We start from the raw sequence: 16,973 nt of genomic DNA on the forward strand, positions 1-16,973 counted from the left end.
TCATAAAATGTAAACTCCATTCCCAGAAGTAAAGTAACTCCTCCTGGGATCCCAGGATGTTTTTGTCTTATGTGAAGCCATGTTTTACCTGGTAAAGAAGGCAGTGGGGCTTCAAAAGCTTGTATGATGTATTTTCAGCATTTTGATTGGTCAATAAAGGTATTGCTCTTCTGTGGAATTTGTTTTATTTTGCTTTTGTAGCCAACGTGGCTATTCTGAATATGTTTCCCTTAAGGTAAGTGAGGATGAAAGAGAGTGACTAAGGAAAGGGCACTAAGTGAATTTCATGGTTCTGGATCTCCCATGCTTTAGTCTGACATGTGAATCACACTGGGTTTATAAAAACTTTATTGAAAAGTAATTGAAATTCAGTTAATCATTGCTTTGGAGCAGTTCCACACATTTTAAAATAGCTTGCATTAGATCAATGGCTAATGCTTTGTACTTACAGTAAATTTTGAAGGGGGCCTTAGCATCAAAGCAGATTAGTAATATCTGCATATGAATTATGGTTTGACTTCAGGCAAGTTACATCAGCCTACGTTAAATACAATAGCATTCATCATGCCATAAGGTGTTCCCTGCTTTAATGAGTGCTTGTAAACTTCTTAAAATTTTCAAATGAAGCCTCTCCTGCATGAAAAATATTGCCATTGCTCCAGAGAAAGATTCTTATGAAGAACGAAGCTAATAAAAAGTTTATATACATGTTGTGATAAAGAATTTCAGTGTCTAAACAGAATCCAAATGATTTTCATAGTTTCTGCAATTTATATTTGTATTTTCAGTGTTTATGATTAGGACTCTAAAATCCCTTCAGAAATCCCCATAGGATAGACTAATACTATCTGAAAAGAAGCTAATCATAAAAATATTAAAGAAATTACTGGAGTGGAACACAGAAACCGAACAAGTTAAAGAATGTATGATAAGATGGGTGAAAAATATAGATAAATCAATAAAGATGGAAGAATGGGAAAAGATTTGAAATCACAAACTAAAATACACATATTCATATGACATCAAGGAGAACTGGTACAAAATGATGCAACAGTGGTACATAACTCCGCAAAAACTAGCTAAGTATTACAAACATATGAAAAACAAATGCTGGAAATGTGACACACATAAGGGGACATTTTACCACATGTGGTGGTCCTGAAAAATGGCAAAAGCTTATTGGAAACACATACTAGAAATTAGTCAGACAATCCTTAACACGAGACTACAATTTAAACCAGAATATTTTTATTAGGGATGACTGACATGGACTGGGACATAAATAAAGACAAACTATTCAACTGTATGACAACGGCAGCCAGAATAGTTTATGCTAGAACATGGAGAATTGAAGAAAAACCCTCAACAGAGCAATTGTTAGTAAAGATTATGGATATTATGAATATGGACAAACTGACCCATTTAGTAACTAAGATCCAAAGCAATCAAAGGAAAACAATGGATTGGACACTGTGCAAAGATTATATGTTAAAGAATAAAGAGAACATGTTAATTTGGAATAAACTATCCAAAAGAATGAAGAGGAGGAGCAATTATTGAGAAAGAAATTCTAAGAAAACAACAAACCACAATAAAGATGATTGGAAGTACATTATTTTTCCCTCCCCCCCCCCTTTTTCTACTTTCTCTCTTTTTCTTCCCCCCCCCCCCAAGTCCTTTCCCATATACCATATCCAATTTCTTCTCATTTTCCTTCCCTCTTTTTTAGTATTTATGGAAAATGTTTCAATAAAAACTATTATTAAAAAAAGAAAATTTATTTCCTTCTTGGCAGGAATTGCCTGCAATATTTTTCATCATATTTGTTTATGCCTCAAAAGTAATTCAACATGAGTTGTTCTTTTTGAATAACAACATAAAACCAGGGGAAGTAACTGTGGATAAGGATTGCACTCAGCAGGAGACAAGATTAATATGAAATCTGGTAGCACTGAGTGTCTCCTCATTTTGGAGCAAGGCTGTTTTTAATATTTAATTTTTCTAAAACCATCCAAAATATGAAATCAGGAGTACAACTTATGAGGTGATCCCATGAAAGGGCCTCTCAGTTCTATGAGAGAAGCCTCCCATAAGGATGGTAAAAAAAAACTAAAACACCCGGGTATTCCCTGGGCAATGTCCTTGCAGAAGGCCAATTCTCTCACACCAGAAGCGACTTGCAGTTTCTCAAGTCATTCCTGACATGACAAAAAATCTATTTAAAAACCCCCCACTTAAAGAAAATGTTAGTCACATCAATTATGCACCAATGAATAGACTTGGGGAAGGTGGCGTTTGTGGGAATCCTGAATAATTAAAATAAATAGACAAGTGTATTCAAGGGTATCCCTTCAATATACAACTTCCAAAGATATCTGAAGGATTCACATAGACATAGCAGGGCAATAAATTTCAACTGGAAGTTACATTTTTGAGGAATTGGTTGAGCAAATCAAGTAAGGGTACCAATTTTCAAATCTGGTAACAATCTCCATTCTTTGCTTGTTTAATCTCTGTTTTTTTTGCTATAGCAACTCTCCCAGCCAAACCACAAAACAATTTCTAAACTCCCTCTGGTTCCCAAAAAAAAAGTGGTTTGGCAATAAAGAACCTGCACAAAATTGCTGCAGCAATTCAGCTACAGGGGAAAGAGATAAAAGTGTATGGTATATTAGATCCAGAGTATTCTGGTGAATTACAGGCATTACCTGGGAAATCCTTTTGAACTTGGGTTGGACTCTACCTTCCCTATGATTTCAAAAGATATCTGGCTCAGCAAAAACAAACACCAAAAAAATCCTGACCTGTGTTGCAGAACTAGATTAAAAACATTCATTTGGGCATATGCATGTTTGCAAGCTAGCATTATTTCACTTTAATGCTCATTTAAAGAAACAGAGAAATGGCTCAATTGAGCACGACTCCCAATGATGGACAGAAATATACTTCAGGCATTTCTTTGTAGCTGAGAGTATGTAAATCATATCGCCAGAAGTGAAAGACACAGACCTCTTGAACTTTTAGTCATTCTGTTGGTTATTTGCTTATGGAAACAATTTCAGCAAGAGCTGGGAAGATTGCTTTTTCTTTGGAGTGCAACTCCCAGAATCTCACAGCAAAATTTCCTAAAGTTGTTTTCAGGAGAGTTTCCGAAGCACTTTGCCAAGGCCTAAGTCAATGCTGATCATAACCTTTAAACCCCTCCCTGGCTTAGGTTCAGGCTATCTGACAGACCACGATTGACAGACCATCTCCACAGGCACAACTGGGGAGAATGTGGAATCAGGCCTTCTCAGTGGCTGGCTGCACCTGAGCTGTGGCACTCCCTCTCCAGGGAGACCAAAATGGCCCTCTCCTTGTCATGTTTCCATTGGCAAAAAATTACTGCTAAACATTTTTTTACAGTATGACTCACCCCACCCCCAATATCTGGGAGAAATCTCTTTCTGGATTTCACATGGAAACTATGGATCATAGCAAATTCTTTTGAAATTAAGTACTTCCAGCCGAAGAAGGTCAGAGTCACATTGGACAACCTACAAATGGTTAGAGAGCCCATATTATGTAGGAAGTGGAAAAATGAAACTGGGGGTACTGGTTCCATGGATACAGGGTTCATATTGCATTCTGACAAGCTTTCAGAACAGAAAAGCTTTCAAAGAAAAGGCTTTAGAGGCTTCTGTATATTTTTTTGAATTATTTTTGGAAGTAGATTTTATTGTTTTAGATGTATGATTCAAGTTCTTTTCACGTTGTGACTAGTTTAAATCAATTCTAATGTTGCCTTTTGTATGCTTATAGTTATAGTTACTTGTTTTCAATTGTAACCCCAAATTTAATAACAATAATAATAATAATAATAATAACCTTCACCACATTTACCAATATAATGCAGTTTAGATCCAGCCCAAGTCTTGGTGGGGGTGATGAAGTGGCAATTAGAACTATTTTGAGCTCATTAAAAGAATTGTTGTGTGCCAATTTATATCTGACTAATGGAGACAGCTGTATAAAATCCACATTGAACTGAATTATATGGCAGTGTGGATTCAGATAATCTAGTTCAAAACAGATATTTTGGTTTATCTGACTTGATATTCTGGGGGCCTTTTCACATAGCCCTATATCCCAGAATATCAAGGCAGAAAATCCCAAAATATCTGCTTTGAACTGGGTTATCTGAATCCACACTCAAATAATATGAGATTTTCTGTCTTGATATTCTGGGATATAGGATTGTGTGGAAGGGCCTTAAGATAAACCTATTACAGGGTTTTCTTGGAAAGATTTGTTCACGGGGTATTCGCCTTTGCCTTCCTTCGAGGCTGAGAATGTGTGACTTGCCAAAAGTCTTCCAGTGGGTTTCCCTGATTGAGTGGGGGGTTTGAACCTCGGGGTTCTTTTACACTGCCAGATAATCCAGAATATCACATCAGATATTCTAGATTATCTGCTTTGAACTGGATTATCTGAGTCTACATTGCCAGATAATCCAGTTCAAAGCAGATAATCTGTGTAGAAGGGGCCTTAGTCTCAGAGATCCCTTCCACATAGCTGTATAAAATCCACATTGAACTGGACTCAGATAATCCAGTTCAAAGCAGATATTGTGAATTATCTGTCTTGATATTCTGGGTTTTATGGCTGTGTGGAAGAGTCCAGAGTGTCCTAGTTCAGTTCTCAAACTACTGCACCTCACTGGGATGCCTTCCATACAGCTGAATAAAATCCCACATTTTCAGCTTTGAACTGGGATATATGGCAGTGTGGACACAGATAACCCAGTTCAAAGCTGATATTATGGGATATCCTGCCCTGATATTCCGGGTTATGTGGCTGTGTGGAAGGGCCCTGGCTCTCCCATTAAAGGAACTGTAGGGTGTAAATGTCATGAAAGGAGAAAGAGGAGGAGTATTACTCCACCCTCCAGGTGTTGATTGAATGTGCAAATGGGTCGTATAGGTATAGGGTTTTACATCTGATTATTACAAGTATAGAGAGATTAGAGTCTTTTTAAAACACACACGCAGAGAATTACACTAGAGAAATGAATCAGAGAGAAGAGACTTGCTGTTCATCAGGCTGGATGACAAAGATTAAATCAAGATAGCAAACTCCATCCAAGCTTGAAAGCTATTGCTTTTATAACATGTTTTGGGAGCAATGTCTGTGGCTGTACTTTGAGGGTGTATCTAGATCAGCGATGGGACTCGCCTTTGAGTGTATTGGTGGTTCTACAGTTTAGTGCTATCTTAGGAATGTGATGCAGGAGACCGCATAAAATAACGCACTGTAATAATTCAATCTAGATGTCTCCAAAGATACAAACCACTTCATCAGCCTCCAATTAAGTCAATATGAGCTGCAGCCATTGAGTATCTTTAACCTAAGAAAAATAATATTTTACCATCTGGTTATGATCAGATGATAGGAGGGATGAGCAACAGAAATCACCCCAAGGTATTTCTCATCAAAACTGGAAGAGCTGGCATATATGAAGTGCCAGCTGAATGTGAAGAGTAGATAGACAAATATTCTTTTAGCTCAGTGAGATTGCAAGGGCTATAAATCAGATCCAAATTCTATCTTGAAGTTTATGATCACCAACTGTAAGCCCTTTGAAACAGTGGTATTTCCCATACTGTATCATTGTCTGTTCTGTACTTTGGGTCAAATTCTGCTTGCAACTTGAGAGCTGAATATCTTAAGCTGCTTTCTAATCAAACATAGTATGGATTTTAATTAAAGTCACGCCTCCTTTAAAAGCTTCTGCCCTTACAAATGATCAAAAAGCCAAGGCTGTGTTGATCAGTATCCTATGAACTAGAATAGTACAAAAATTGTTTTTCAAAAATAGGGGGGAAAATCCTGAACAGCCCTAGGATATTCCAGCTCCAACAGGATATGAAATTCTATTAAACTTGTATTTCACTGTGTAGTGTAAAATAAAGTCACTTTGGTGTGTACCATGGTCATTATTGGTATGACTAATTTAGTATGTTATAGGCCTAACATGTAATTCTGTACTATTAATATAGTGGCTTGAATATCATTATCTTAAAAGCCTGGAAGAAAATACAATTTAGTTATCTTTTATTTTGCCAGACAAACAAAACAAATAGTATGTGAGTATAAATACGTAAATAAAACAAGCTTGTAAAACATTAAGCAGAGATTTTGCTAAACCCTCATAATTTACTTCATATACTCATGTATAAATCATCAAATTAGCCTGAAAAACTTGGATCAACTTATCCACAAATCAATGTAAGTACTGTACCTTAGGTCATATCAAATGAGGAACCATCCTCTTCTCTGAATAGAGTGGAGAAAGGCAAGAACTTAGTCCATCATGGGAAAAGTTAAAAGAGGTACCAAATCTCTCTACTCTTTCCACCGTGGAGCCACTTTTGGCCTTTCCAAAGGCCTGGGCAGGGAAATGGTGGAGGTGACTAAGGGCAGCTGGCTTCCTGAGATGGCATTTGTGTTTACTCCTCTCCACAGAATGGCTCTTGATGTATCCATGGGTCATATGTGGCTTAAACTATGTAAATGGATAAGGAGTTGAACTGGAAGACATTGATTATTATAGTTTTAATTGGTTTTATATGATTTTTATTATGTAATATTAAATATTTTTAATTGATATGTATGTTGTGACATCTAATTGTTGCCGATCTGTACGCCACCCTGAGTTGCCTTCAGGCTTAAAAGAACAGGATAAAAATGCTGTAAATAAATAAATATAGAAATCCATTGTTTTGGTCCAAAAACCTGCCCTTGACTTATACATGAGATTTGCTTGTACACATTTTTTTTAAATTGCAATTAGAATTCAAGTGTATTTAAGATGAATAATGTATACAAACTATGTCCCAAGTATCCTCTAAATTTAGAATTGTGGCCTGTGGAGCCCCTGAAACTCACCAAAGTTCCCAGGCTCCTTTTTAAATATAAAATCTGACCACTTAGGGCCCACTTACACAGGGCCCATAACACAGGAGCTCCTGCAGTTTTACCAGAGATGTCCAAATGACATCTCTGCTAAAACTGAATTATTTCAGGACAAAGCAGGAAAACCCAGCTTTGTCTCAAAATAATTTGATATCTGGTAAGACCTGGATCTTGGGATCTTTGGTAAGATCTGGACCTTACCAGGTGTTGGCCTAGTAGGGATTGGGCCCAGGAACTGTGTCATGTAATTTCCGGATCCGATCCACACATCCCTCTTGGGGTTTTGGGGCTGAATGAGCCTGGAGAACCCAGAGGACACCAAACCCTTCCTCAACCCATGTCCAAAGGCTTTAAAATACAAAATAACTTAGACAGGCACCCATTAAATGCCTGCCGGAGTCCTCCTGGAGCATAGAAATAACGTTCCAGAAGTGGGGGCAGGAACAATTTTCCTCCTACCCCCTCCCCTCCTCTTCTGGTACATCATTTCTTCATGCCAGAAGGAGTCCGGCAGGACCTTAATGGCAGCCGGGTAAGTTATTTTGTATTTTAAATGCTTTTGGGAGAGAGGGTTGGGTGTCTCGGTGCCCTCCCAGAAAAGCAGGGTGTGAGGAGACTAAAGGTTACCCTGGCCCAGGTTGGCATCGACTTTATTGCTGTCTGGAAGCACCTTAGGTACAGAAGCACTCAAAATGAGACACACATGTGGCTGTTTACTTTCCACTTGAAGGTGAGAATAAAGTCCTGCAGCTGGTGTCAGAAATTGTGAGAAATACCATTTGGATTTTTTTTTCAGAAATTGTGAGTAATACCATTTGGATACAAAGTTGAAGTACTTTGGCCATATCATGAGGAGACAGGAAAGCCTAGAGAAGACAATTATGCTGGGGAAAGTAGAAGGAAAAAGGAAGAGGGGCCGACCAAGGGCAAGATGGATGGATGACATCCTTAAAGTGACTGGACTGACCTTGAAGGAGCTGGGGGTGGTGACGGCCAACAGGGAGCTCTGGCGTGGGCTGGTCCATGAGGTCACGAAGAGTCGGAGACTACTGAACGAATGAACAACAATTTATTTAGATTCAAGGTGGCTAACAAAAACATAACACAACCCAATGAAATTTAAAAACAAGACAAATACCAAAATTAAAAAAAAACAAATATTTGTGTCAGGGATACAAAGTTAAATACAGTTGAAATGCAATTTAAATTACATTTAAAAGCTAAACATCCCTGCAAACCTCCACTCACAACGTCTTTGGAAGCCTGTCCCTCATCATCCTCCAAATGCCTAGCAGCTGAACTGCCTGCGAAGGGCAAGCAGGAATGGCTTCACTTGGGAGAGAGTTCCAGAGACTGGGAGCAGCCATCGAAAAAGTCCTTTCTCATGTTTCCACCAAACAAGCATAAGAGTGTGGTGGGACAGAGAGAAGACCCTCCTCAGGAGATCGTAGAGTTCTAAAAGGTTCATAGAGAGAGCTATGGTCCTTCAGATAACCTGTACTTAAGCTGAATAAGGCTTTATAGGTCAAAACCAGAATTTTGTCTGGAAATGGGTTGGCAGCCAATGGAGTTGTTGCAACAGGGGAATTGTACCTCTAGCCAGCAACTCTTTGACTCATTTGTCCCACCTAGGGAGTGGCCCCTAGTTTTCATTTTCCTTGTTTTAAAGGAGCCCAAAGTGGGGTCTGCCATTTTGCTTACCATCACAAGAAGGAACAAAGGGTAAAAGCAACCCTTTTCCCTCCTCCCTTAGCAAGGACATGCCCTGCACTATAAGCTATTGACAAGATAAACACAGGGAAGAGGCAGACCAAAATTAGGATGCACATGGTGTCATGTGACAAGGTTTGCAATGCTGGTTCATTTGCCTCATGCCATAAAGTCCTTAGTGGATAAAACTCTAGCAGAGTTCTAGCACAGGGGTAGAAGTAGTGGGGAAATTTAAATTAAAATATTAATAAAATTCGTTGAATAGATGCCAAAATCAATTTTCTTAAAAAAGAAAAGAATGGTAAAGTTGCTTTGGGTTCATGATTTTTTAAAAAATCGATTCATGAATCAGTTCTTATCCTGCTTACTAACTAGCTTCAATGGAGTAGCATAGATAGCATTCTTTCCAAAAGAATCCATTGTTTTGTTGAGAGAGGGTTAACATACAGGTGCATGCTGATGAACTCGGTTCATGCCAATCAAGGGATTCCTGAAGTATGTCAGGGCTGAAGCAACTCTTAATGCCTTAATTTAAGAGTAGTGTGTCCTGATATTGTCTTCTTTCTATCTAGGGAAATGCAGGGTATGTGCAGGTGTGCTCTTGGAGGGAAAAGAAGCAGTAAATAATTTTGACAAGATAAAGCCAGAGATAAAATTATGAGTTCAGCTCTGATTTGTGCAGACATCAGATATCTTAATTTTAGCACAGAAAGATATGATTATATGTATATATTCTGCTTTTAATTATAGGTTCACTGACTTGCTGTCTATGCATTTGACACTGAGAGGGTTGAGGGGAAAAGAAAGACAGATGTCTAACATTAATTTCAGAACACTTATCCAAGGGAAGCTGTATTTGTCACACAGCAAAGTACAATAATATACAAAATTTGCAAAACTGTGATGCCTTTATCAATCTCATGAAAAACACACAAAAGACATGTTTGCTTTTGAAGATGTTGTTTTGTTTGAGACCATCTTAACTTACAACAATAAATTATTATTTTTTTGAGAAAATATGACTTAATACTTTTTTCATCTTCTCCTGTAGGATCTTTGAAATCTTTTGCCTGGTAAAAAAAAGCCGGCAGAGCTTTGAAAGCTTGCATAATGTATTTTGTGTATTTTTAGTTGACTCAATGAAAGTATCATTGTTTTGTAGATTTTGATTGTGTTCAGAATTATCCTACTCTTAGAATTAAAGGAGATTTTAGTTTCTCTTACTTTCTTTTCATATTTTCAATCTTTTTCTCTCCTACCTGGCTAGTTCAGTCAGTAGCTATTTGGGGTGGGAAAGAATGATATTCAGAAACCTTATCAGTGCAAAAGCAGTTTTCCTCATGACACTCTCATCTGTTTTCAGTTTTTGACAGATGTCCTTTATGCATATTTAGCTATGTAGCAGAGGTGATAGGAAACCTTGTTAGTGGATTACAAAGACCTATAGCAGGATGCCTACAAGTGTCCTGATGTACACCAGTTTCCCAAAGCATGATTGGTATGATGTATAACAAGACTTTCACTCATAAGTCAAAATGTGCTTCTATCCCAATGAGCATTGGTGACTTCACTGGCTCCCCTAAATAGTAGCCCTTTACTTGATTTGAACATTGTAGAACTGGCCTATTCTAAGTCTTGCAGATCTTAGTCCACTTATGAATGTGCTACCTCTCAACAGGATTCTAGTCTTTGTGTGCTTGCAGTTGTAAAAAGAACACGTCATGCATTTCTAGCACTCAGGGGTAGACACTACTACAGTATGAATATTGCCAGAATCTTGGTAGGTTGATTGATCAAGTTAAAAGAGTTGTCAAAATATTTCTTCTGGAGCTTAAAAATGTCATTTGTTTGAACAAACTCCTCTCCTGAGAAGATATGGAGTACCAAATATAAAAAAGCATTCTGACTTTTTTTAAAAAATGGATGAGCCTTTTGATGCTCTTACCCCTAAACTAAGAAGGGAAAAGAAATCTGAAGAAATAAATCCATTGTTTGTTATTGGGGATGCTATGCAAATCTGGGTTCTCTATTCACATGGCAGTGTCATTGGATATTTTTTGTGAGACCTCCAGTGATTTTTATAAGCCATCTTTTTGTAAGGTTGGGGGTTATATAATTGTAAGTGTCAAAGGAAGGAAGATTTGCAAGTATTAAGAGAAGTAATGCATGTAAGCCTTTTCTGAACAATAGCAGAGATTAAACCCCTTCACATTGACTTGGAAGACCTATGAACTTTAGGGTTAAGTGGGATATTTATAACTATCTGACAGCCGCATCAACAGAGGCCTTATCCTTGAACTTATCTTATCTTGGGCACACTGATCCATGAGCCTGTTAAAAAGTCAAGAATACTTTTATTTAATCTGGTTTAAGTCCCATTAACTTGACAAACATTGGATCAGTCAAAAAACCAAATGGTAGGACTTAAACTATTTCTAAACTAGGCTGTAAAGCTCTCCGTACAATTCCTATAAAATTTTCCAATAAACTTTCTGGGTGGGGAGGAAATCCATAGAAATCAGCAGCACTACCCACATTTCCAAGCTTGTAATTTTATCCAAAAAGATATAAGATTAATTTGAAATGAGAAACCCACACTGGCTTTTAGTAATCACAGCATTCCTTGTCATCCCTGTGTGACCAAATGGGCTGTTTAGAACCTTCTCTAATATTGACCAAACAAACTTGCCAGTAATTGCTCAGAATATCTTTTTTGTCCCCCCTTTTTAAAGGATGGGGAGAACATTGGCCCTTCTCCAATCTGCTGGAACCTCTGCGATTCTCCAAGAATTGTCAAATGATTTTCAATAGCTCAGAGATTAAATCAATGTGCTCCTATAGTACTATTGCAGCGGTGTCAAACTCATTTTCATTTAGAGCCTTAAAGTTGTCTTTAAAGGGTCATTGAGAGAGAATCCGTGGATACAGCGGGCCAACTATAATTATTTTACATAGTGGTCAGTTCTCTAGTTTTTACCCAAGGTGCATCCCAAGATGTTGTTGAATGATGACTCCCATCATTTTTTTATTATCTGTCATCCAGACTGGGGATAATGGGAATTGTAACCCTGCAGCACTTGTGGCTCTGAGGTTAGAGGAAAGTTACAGGACATGTAGACGTTTTAAAGTACTTATTTTTCCAAGTATTTATTTTTATATAAGATTGATAGCCTCTCAGAACTATTAGGCAGAAACTGGGGATATTTATCACTCATACAACCAACCCAGTAATACATACATACATAAATGCCTAGTACAATTTACATAAATTATCATTTAGGAAATAGACGGATAGTTGCTTTACCATTTTAAAAGCTAACATTAACTATTTGTTGTTATATTTTTTCTGTTTTTGCTATTAATGTGATATTGACTCTGACAATTCTTTTTGTCTCAGATGTCATGGATTTCAATGTTTTATCTTGATTTTGAATGTATAATAGATACACTTGTGTGTGCGTTGTTTCCTGATTTCATGTTAGCCTGAAAAATTTTCTTGGTATCCATTCATTCTACAATCAGAAACAGCTGTGTGTCAAATCTCATATCAACTTATGATGACTCCGTGAATTTCATAGGGTTTTCTTGGGCAAGGAATTCACCAAAAAAGTGGTTTTGCCAGTTTCTTCCTCTGAAATCAAGCCTACAGCACTTTATGTTCATTGGCAGTCTCCTATCCAAGTACTAACCAGATCTGACCTTGCTTAGCTTATAAGATCAAATGGAATCTGGTGCCTTTAGGGTATTTAGGTAGCATCAAAATAATTAGCCATCTCCAGCTCTCTGTTACCAAGGAGTACTGGGTGTGTTTGAATAATAAGGCATCACTGTACACTTCACTGACTTTGCATCACTCCACACCTCATGTCTTGTATCCCAGAAGAAGAAAAACTGTGCAACTTTAATGCAAACACTTTTGCTTCATCTCGATTTAAAAGGTTGCATTAATTAAAAGATTGCAATCATTGAATAGCTTTCCTAGTGAAATTCTAAGACAAGTAGAGCCATCTATGCTTGTGCCTTTGATTTTGGCTTGCAGGGGAAATGTATGGCATGCTTTCCCTTTCATGCAAATTGTAGGGGCTGGAATGCACTGGTTTGGATTACCAGTTCTGCTGAGATCCTTGTTTGCTGTGAATAAAGAAGTCTTGTATGACAATGACAGGAAGAATGCACCCCCCAAAAGAAAGGAGAGGAAACAAATAAACACCAATATCTTATGACTGAACTGAGTTAGTTTTCTGCATGGTACTTTGAAAAGGAAACAAGTTCATCTCCCTATCTGCTCACCCCTGTGCAAACAATTATTTGAAGAATCCATTGTCTGATTCCATTTTTTAGCTTTTGGAAGGGAGGTGATTTCAGCTTCTGCCCTCAGCCCTTCCCAGGAGACCCAGTTGAAGTGAGATGGAGGATCTCAAGGGGTTTTCTATCCAACATGAAATTTACAAATAAAAACATGATTGAAAGAGAAGAGAAATTAATAAAGGCAAACTGCAAAGGACGCAGGAGAAACAACTTTGTTGGGGGCTGAGAAAAGTGCAAGCATTTGGATGGGGGAGGGCTTTCCCTTTTTAAGTAGCTCTACATCATGGCACCAATTTAAAATATTATTATTAATAATAATATTCTATAAAATTCTGTAAAATCCATATATTACCACTCACTACAAGAACCCCATGATATATGTTGTTTCTTTCTGCAATTGTGATTCAGGCCCCTTCTACACTGTCATATAAAATCCAGATCATCTTGTTTGAACTGAATTCTATGGCAGCATAGATTCATATAATCCAGTTCAAAGCAGATAATGTGTATTATCTGCATTGATAATATGGATTATATTGCAGTGTAGAAGAGGCCTCAGTAACTAGAATCTACTATTTTGCTACAGAAGCAAATTATCATTCAGCTTATTATTCTGAATATAAACCTCAAATACTAGGGCAAACAATCTGTATCACCTGGTAGGTTAAGTATACAATCTTCCTTCCCCAATGTAGGTTTGACTTTTTCGGATTTGATGATTCACAGATTGGATTTAAAATGTTCTTGGAATCTCTAGGTCCTTCAGTGTAACCCTATAGCCAACTTCCATCAATCATGTTTAAGGACCCAGAGATTTCTAGACAGAGCACCTCTTTTGGAATTTCTAGATATCTAAAGCAGAAGTTGACCACAGAGTCATGCTGGAAGACGTAGGCCTCTTCTTCACTGTCATATAAAATCCAGAATATCAGCTTTGAACTGGATTATACAGTGTAGACTCATATAATCCAGTTCAAAGTATATAATGTGGATTATCTGCTTTGATAATCTGAATTATATGGCAGTGTAGAAGGGGCACTAAACATTCCTAGGGAGAAGTTTTCTCAGGTAGAAAAATAGGAATTTCTTTATTTGCAGTTTTTCACTTTCATTGTTTGCCCTAATCCCAGCAAACGTAACTTAACTAAGTAGCTTCTCCTGGCCTGACCTCCTCAAATCTGATGAAATGGCATTCCCCTTGTGCTCCAACCACCAACAGAATGAACTCCCTTCTCTCCATGTAGTCGATGCCCAGAAAAGTAAAGGAGGGGGTTACTATCTCATAGTATTAAGGTCTCAAGCATGGTTAAATATTTTGTGAAAGTAAAAGAGTTACTTAACTTTATTCATTCTTAACTGTTCCATATCCACAATCGCTCCTGAGTACAGTATGCTTCACTAAGTAGCTGATGTAGAATACTGACTTAGGTCTCCTAGCTTTAGAATTATTAACTATGTATCTGGTTAAATAAGTGACATGCAAATATAGTTATTGTGCCATGTAGATTAAATCATTTCTTTTGAATCATTCATGTTGTTTCTTCAGATTAACAAACTGCATAATGATCTTTGTTATGCACCAAACAAGAATGAGAGTGTTCCTATTTTTCTGGAACTAAACTGTTTTTAATTCCGAGCATACCCATTCTGGGGTGCTTTTTACAATAGATTTTATAATTGAGTATTGATAGACAAATAGAAAATAAACATGCCACCTGTCATTTATGAATGATGCATGCATAGTTTTAGTATCTTGCTTTCTTTATGAAATAGACAATGGTGATCAGGAACCATTCAGTCTTCTGCTTCCTCAGGTTTTGCCAAGAACCATTTTGATTTATATATGCATATGTAATTCACAATTAACATGGCACAAATGTATGTTGTGCTTGGGTATTTGCACTTGAGTACAATATTCTATCTATTGGGTCATATTTGTTCTGATTTAGTCCATTGAATAGCCAGCAATTTTACGTTGATAGAAAATGAACTAAAATTGTAAATTTATTATGTTCAGAATTAATCTACAGCTTTCCACATTTGCCTGCTTGACATTTCTGAATTTGATTATTTGCAGATTTGATTAAAACATTCTCCTTAGGAATCTCTATGTCCTGTAACACAACTCTGTGATCAATCAATACAATAGCCCTGTGGTTACTGCAATTCTTGGGGTCCTCTTTTTGGGGAGTTGGGGTGTATCGTAAGCATTTCTTACTTCCTGGCATAAAAACTATCCAAAACATTTTGTCTCAGGACGAAAATTGTGGAATTGTCTGAATTTTCTCTTTGCCAACTGAGATACCATTCTAAAGATTGTTTTTAAAAAATCCACATTTTAATAATGTTCTCTAGAAAATGGCACCACATCTTTCCACCACTTCCCAATAGCAAAGATATTACTGAGATCTACATAACACTAACAGTATTTATTAATTATTATTTATTTATTTAGAGCTTTAATAATCCGGTCTTCTCAACCTCCGAAGAGGGACTCAGGCCGGCTAACAGCAGGAAATTCATACACAAGTAGGATAAACATAATAGCATCGTAAAACATTAATACATAAAATACATTAAAATACAGATCATACAATTACAAAAAGCCAGGTCGTCAAAGTAAAATCACAAATTCATCACCATTCGCCGGTGTGGTCAGCAGTTATTGACTCGATCATCATTCTGCAAATGCTATATTCCAAAGCCAAGATTTTACCAGCTTTCTGAAAGTCAGGAGGGAGGGGGCAGATCTAATCTCCAGGGGGAGAGAGTTCCAGAGCCGAGAGGCCACAACCGAGAAGGCCCTGTCCCTCGTCCCCACCAAACGCGATTGCGAGGGTGGTGGGACCGAGAGCAGGGCCCCTCCAGAAGATCTTAACAACCTTGATGGTTCATAGGGGAGAATCCGTTCGGACAGGTAAACTGGGCCTGAGTTGTTTAGGGATTTATAGGTCAGCACCAGCATTTTGAATTGTGCTCAGAAGCTAATTGGCAGCCAGTGGAGCTGACACAGCAGAGGAGTAGTATGCTCCCTGTACCCCGCTCCTGTTAGTAATCTGGCTGCCGCTCGTTGGACTAGTTGAAGCTTCCGGGCAGTCTTCAGAGGTAACCCCACGTAGAGAGCGTTGCAGTAGTCTATACGGGATGTAACCAGAGCGTGGACCACCGTGGCCAAGTCAGACTTCCCAGTATGAATTCCTTTGGATTACTTCAAAACAACGGGTTTAGCAAATTCACTTGGATGGGTTTTAGCAAATTCATATAGAAACCAAGGCAACTGACTAGTTGGTTCCTTAGCCAAGTTTCTTTTTACTACCACAAAAGAGTCCACAATGATCAGAAACTGCTGCCTTCTGTAAGTCATAGAACATTACAGTGCAACATGATTTACTAGAGATATTACCTGTTTTAGGTATAGAGATACACCAGTGAACCAACTTATACTATAACACAGCTTCTAACTGACTGTCAAAATCACTGCCAGAAACAAGTCAGTTCAGGCCAAGATACATGTGCATACTTTGCCTAAGAGAAATATTCTTGTCACATAAAAATCCTACTATTAATCAAAAATCACATTACAGCTTCTGGAATGAAGTTTCCTTTACTACTTTTTAATAATAAGTCCAAGATAAGATAAAATTGGTAATTGTACATTCTCTTCTGATGGAAGATAATAGCAAAGTGGTATAGAAATTTGAGTTACAAGAATATATTCACCCTTCTAATAGGCTTTCATTATGTAGTCTTTACTGATTTATTCATTACACATTTTCTACATATATAGAAAACTTTAATTGAAAGTTGCTTAACACATTGTTACAAATGTTAACTCAAAAGTTCTTTTTTACTTCAACAATTATTTGCAGTAGAAGAGCTAACCCAATTCAATAGCACACTCTTCAAAAAGATGCAAAAAAGCAAAGAAAAACTCCCCAGAAATATTAGCTGAACAATGTTTATTAATTGGAGCATTTCTTGAGATAATTTTAGAAGCAGAA

This window comes from Anolis sagrei, chromosome 1 (assembly GCF_037176765.1).
Source record: "Anolis sagrei isolate rAnoSag1 chromosome 1, rAnoSag1.mat, whole genome shotgun sequence".
Lineage (NCBI taxonomy): Eukaryota > Metazoa > Chordata > Lepidosauria > Squamata > Dactyloidae > Anolis > Anolis sagrei.